This window comes from Doryrhamphus excisus, linkage group LG13, assembly GCF_037039965.1.
Source record: "Doryrhamphus excisus strain RoL-2023G ecotype Guam linkage group LG13, RoL_Dexc_Guam_v1.1, whole genome shotgun sequence".
Lineage (NCBI taxonomy): Eukaryota > Metazoa > Chordata > Actinopteri > Syngnathiformes > Syngnathidae > Doryrhamphus > Doryrhamphus excisus.
This window is the reverse complement of record NC_136369.1, coordinates 20,717,132-20,723,240: the sequence shown is the minus strand read 5'-3', so window position 1 is coordinate 20,723,240 and position 6,109 is coordinate 20,717,132.

Here is a 6,109-nt window from a genome sequence, read left to right as displayed (position 1 = left end):
CAGTTTGAAGAGTTGCAAATATGATTTTATTTTGATGGATACTCTACTATAAACTATATTAGCTATATCATCTATATTAGCATGGTGGCAAACCAAATTAAGGTCATATGTAATAATTAGGCAAATTAATTTTACTTTTAAACTGTCAAGGGACACTAAAAAAAACTCAGAACGGTAATAATTTGAAGAGTTGCAAATATGATTTTATTTTTCTTTTATGTATTTATTTTTAGTTATTTGATTTATTCTATTAATTTTATGTAATTTATTAGTTGTATTTAGGTTTTATTTATTTATTTTTAAAATTAATTTATTAGCATTTTGTTTCTTTGTTTATTTCATGTTTTCTATTTCTACATTTTATGTTTTATTCATTTTTTATTTTTTTTCCCGTATTTATTTGTTTATTTATTTTGTGTTTTATTTATATTTTATTACTTAGAAAAATCTGAATTGTGAAAATAATGATAATTGTATTTATTTTGTTTATTTTATTTCCTAGCATTTTTGTTTTAAATTGATTTTATTTAATTTTTAATTTTTTTGTACAGAAGTCCATAAAAATGTGCTCCAGCAGATACATGAAGGTCAGCGTGAAGGTCTGGTGTTGTTGTACTTGAAGGTCAGCGGCCATGTTTGAATTGTGTCCCAGTACGGATCTCCACCGAGGCCGGAAGCCTGTCCAACATCATCTGACGTGGACGTAAATGAAATCAGGTGCAAGATCAAAAGACCCCGTTGGTGGTCTGAGCTGTGGTTCTGGTTCTGGTTTGGGTTTTTTTTCCAGTGAGTCTATGTAGGACAGTCTACTGTTTTGTCAGTCAAGGCCAGACCAGACTATCCTTCGCAGCGGACCTGGAACCTCCAGAAGATTCCTCAAGTCAGCCGAGCCACATCCATCTTTTGTCGTTGGAGGAGCAGGACAGGAACCCTGGAAACGTTCACCTACGTGAAAGTGAACCTCCAGTCAGCAGCTTGTTTGTTTGTCCTAGACGCCATTCTGGTTGGCTCACTTTCCCAAACAGGAAGTGCAGGATTAGAAGGCTGGCACGGCGTGCAGGTTACATAAAGTGGTTGTTTTGGACGCTGCACGGCCACTCGTGAGGACGAAGCGTTCCTGCAGGGAAGCAGCAGGTGATAATGGTTTAGAAGCTGATAAGAAGATTTAGGAGAAGTGTCCTGGAGCTCACGTGACACCCTGGAACTCTTCATCTGGCGGCAGAAAGCTTCATGGTGGCTTGGAGGATCTCCGTGCTGGTTCATGAGGTCATGAGGCTGGGACATCTCAGACCAGAACCCTTAGAGAAATCTTCTTTACGGCTTCACCGGCCATGTGAGTCATAAACTGGATTTTATGGAGCAGACCTTTGTCCCGGAGACACGGCAATAAACCTGGTTCCACGGCCCTGTTCGCCAGTCCATGAAATGGTTCTGGATTCAATTCAGGCTTTTATTGGGTCAGCATCTTTAAGATAGATAAACAAACACGGGCGGGCGTCCAAACCTCCTGACTGACGGCCACATCTGCTAGTGAAGTTGTTCGCTAGTACGTTACGTCCACCTGCCTTGAGAGCCCAAGAGCTGGTCAGTGGCTCTCAAACGGTGCGGGTCTAGTCAGGACTCGAGCAGCAGCATTCTGGATGCACCGCAGATGTTTTACAGCTCGTTTGTAGAGGCCGGTGAGAACATCGTTACTGGAGACCAAGGCACGGATCAGTCTCGCTACATCTGGCTTAGACGCTCTTCCCTCCATTTTGGCATGTTTTTAGCTGCTGATGTTCCTGATTTAATGTGGCTGTTAGCGTTCCGATCTGAGTCCGTTATTAGCCCCACATTTCTAACCCGATGATGAGTCTGAAGGCGAGCAGGGTAGCTCAGAGTAGTCGTGGTATGAGGCGTAGCAGCTGTGTGCTAGCTGGCCTGAAGGCCACAACACGGGTCCCAGGATTGACCCCTGGGGAGCCCCGCAGGACACAGCCATTTGGTCTGAGACCCAGTTAACGATTCCAAATAAGTCCTTCCTCTCGTCCAGATGGGATGTGAACCGGTTTAGAGCAGAAGTGAGATTCCCATGCAGTTTTTGACTCTCCATAACGAGACCACAAAGCAGCACTCGGGTCCAGCAGAACTAAATGTGAGATCTAGCCTGCATCTGTGTTCGGACGGATATCGTTTGTCAGCGTGATCAGAGCGTGATCAGAGCGTGATCAGAGCGTGATCAGAGCGTGATCAGAGCGTGATCAGAGCGTGATCAGAGCGTGATCAGAGCGTGATCAGAGCGTGTTCAGAGCGTGATCAGAGCGTGATCAGAGCGTGATCAGAGCGTGATCAGAGCGTGATCAGAGCGTGATCAGAGCGTGATCAGAGCGTGATCAGAGCGTGATCAGAGCGTGATCAGAGCGTGATCAGAGCGTGATCAGAGCGTGATCAGAGCGTGATCAGAGCGTGATCAGAGCGTGATCAGAGCGTGATCAGAGCGTGTTCAGAGCGTGATCAGAGCGTGATCAGAGCGTGATCAGAGCGTGATCAGAGCGTGATCAGAGCGTGATCAGAGCGTGATCAGAGCGTGAAATAGAGCGTGATCAGAGCGTGATCAGAGCGTGATCAGAGCGTGATCAGAGCGTGATCAGAGCGTGATCAGAGCGTGATCAGAGCGTGTTCAGAGCGTGTTCAGAGCGTGATCAGAGCGTGTTCAGAGCGTGTTCAGAGCGTGATCAGAGCGTGATCAGAGCGGCCGAAAGCCTGATTGGGAAGTTTCCAACACATTGTTAGGGAAGGGAAAGACGCAGAAAGACCTTTCCCAATCGTAGTGTAGTCCATCATTCAGGACTTGAAGCTGCATCGAGTCTTTGCACCTTGTCTCGTTTACTTTCCGTGTAGTTGAGATGATGTCATTGTCAATATTTGTCCACTTCCTGTCGTCTATTTAACTTAGTGCCTGTTTAACCATCAATACCTGTACCTGTCGGGTTTCCATGGGAATTTAGGATTAATAGCATAAATTATCTTTAACCAGGCTGCACGGTGGACGAGTGGTTAGCGCGCAGACCTCACAGCTAGGAGACCAGGGTTCAATTCCACCCTCTGCCATCTCTGTGTGGAGTTTGCATGTTCTCCCCGTGCATGCGTGGCTTTTCTCCGGGTACTCCGGTTTCCTCCCACATTCCAAAAACATGCTAGGTTAATTAGCCACTCCAATTAATCCATAGGTATGAATGTGAGTGTGAATGGTTGTTTGTCTATATGTGCCCTGGGATTGGCTGGCCACCAGTCCAGGGTGGACCTATCACCCGAAAATGAATGAATGAATGTTCAACCATAAAAGGCTAATTAAGGTTAATTGTCTATTTAACCATAACAATGTGTATGAATCCATAAATGGCCACATTTACAGATGAATCTATGGGTTAACGTGTGACCTGAGAGCATGTGGATGTCCATGTGAAGTTGAAGGTGGAAGTAAAGAACGTGGAAGTGGAACGTGGAAAGAGAGTTATGAACAAACTCCCATTGTTTACACTGTAGAGCAGAACAGAACACATGATTCCAGGACACACTGTTCTGGGAAGTAGAACCCGTCTCCTCCTCGTCCTGCCCGTGCTGGTGAAGCACCACCCAAAACAAACCCAGGTTTTGTGTCGGACTTGGCCTGGCCTGGCCTGGCCTGGCCTGGCCTGGTCTGGTCTGGAGAATGATCATTCATCAGGATGATCTAAGAGTGCGTCGGACCTACATCACATGACAACAACGAGCCATGCTGCCTCAGCAGGTTCTGACACAAAGACAAAACCCGTAGAGTGTTGGAGAACGCACCCGCCACCTCAGAGAAGCGGTCCACCTGAGATGGAGCTCACGAACTCACCGGCTAAATGACCTACTGACTCAGCGACAAACTGCGGTGTGGGAGCCAAACAATGGCTGGCAGAAGATCAAAGTTGTATTTGAAGCTTGTGTGCGTGTGCTTGTGTATCCTTGTGTGTTCTCCACATTTAAGACGGGAAGAGACGTGAGCTCGCCAAGAAAGAGGAAACAATGAAGCATCATGGGAAGAAAGAGCTTCAACTTAAAACAAAACAACACAATTATGGTTTACCTGCAAACAGACACTCTGTGTGTGTGTGTGTGTGTGTGTGTGTGTGTGTGTGTTCACACTCCATCATGTGTATTACTTGCCAGGGACACCCCCCCCCCACATGAGTGCACACACACACACACACACACACACATGCTAAGTGGCTACAGATGTGTGTCCTCTGGCTGCTCTAACACTTCAGCAGGTTGCTGGAGACACAACACAAAGTGTGTGTGTGTGTGTGTGTGTGTGTGTAAATGTGTTGTACTTAGATGATACACACACTCGATGCGCTCTTGTCACGTTAGCCGCGCTAACACGCTAACTTCCTGACAGGTTGTTTACGTGTGGGCTGTCTAAAACAAATCCAAAATAAAAGCATCTCTTCCTAATCAGGCGTTCAATCTGTGACAGGAAGTTGTTTCAAAGCAAAAGTCAGCTTTCTCGGAATATCTATTGTATGCAGGGGTGCTGCCAGGAATTCGGGGCCCCATGAAAAAAAAAAAAAATCCCATTGGACCCCTCCCCTCCGACAGTGTACACCAGGTTTGTTTGTGTTTTAGACCCGCGGCACGTTCAAAGAATAGAATAGAACAATAAAACGATACAAATCTGCTAAAATTTCAAAATAAACAACAAAGTCTAAATATTAAAAAAGATGATGTCATTTCACGAGGAAAAAGTCTGAATTTTATGAGAATTACATTGGAATGTGATGAGAAAACAAGCATAAAGTTGAAATATTATAGAAAAAGTGGTGTATTAATAATAATAATACAATAAGGTACACAAAATGACAGTAGTTCACGAGGAAAGAACCTACCCAATCCGCCTTAACCACTACTCATTCGTTTCTCATTAGTTCTAACCACTCTAAATCTATGTGCCCTTAGACATTGGTTCCTCATTAGTACCTTCAGTTTCTTGCCCAAGGATACTTCCACATGATCACAGGAGGTCGGAGGATCGAACCCGCAACCTGAACCATGTCTCTAAATTTACTCTAAATGGATGTGCCTTCGTCATTAGCTCCTCGTTAGCTCCTCAGTAACTACTCTAAATGCATGTCCCTTTTAGTCATAGGTCCTCATGAGGTCTTCGCTAGTTCCTCAACTACTCTAAATGGGTATGCCTTCATTCCTCAGCTTTCTTCAGTTATTTCCGCTTGTGTCTTTTTGTCTGGCCAAACTTCTGGTAAACATTGTGTACGCTTGTTTGTCATTTGGTTGTGGAATTGTTAAAAAAAGGATTTCTGAAGCAACAGCAAAAACAAATTCATACCAAACAATATGCTTTTCTTCGCCAAGAAACATGCTATGAAATGACAATAATAAACGGCTGGGAATAATTTCATACAATTTCATGGAACAAATTGAAGTTGTAAATGAAGGTCAGGGCTTCATCACACAAACAAGTCACTTTGCCCTCGACTGCATCCTTACGTCAAATTCATTCATTCATTTTCTACCGCTTTTCCTCACCAGGGTCACAGGGCTGCTGGAGCCTATCCCAGCTGTCTTGGGGCGAGAGGCGGGGTCCACCCTGGACTGGTGGCCAGCCAATCCCAGGGCACATATAGACAAACAACCATTCACACTCACATTCATACCTATGGACAATTTGGAGTGGCCAATTAACCTAGCATGTTTTTGGAATGTGGGAGGAAACCGGAGTACCCGGAGAAAACATGCAAACTCCACACAGGGTGGAATTGAACTCGGGTCTCCTAGCTGCGAGACTTGCATGCTAACCACTCCCCTTACGTGAAATCCAATGTCCAACTAACGCGCTGCTGACTCACTGATTCTCTATGACTGCGGAATAACCTGCCATGGGGCCAAAATAATTTACAAGTGCCTGAAATTTGACAAAAAAGTTGAGAACCACGATTGAAATCAATCTCGCTAGTATATACGGGAATACAAAGTTTGTCGTTTATAATTATTCTGCATTCTACAACTCCAATGGAATGGATTTGTAGAATGGATTTCGCTTTCCATACATTTGTGTTTTGGTCTGGCCATTTGGAAACTAAAT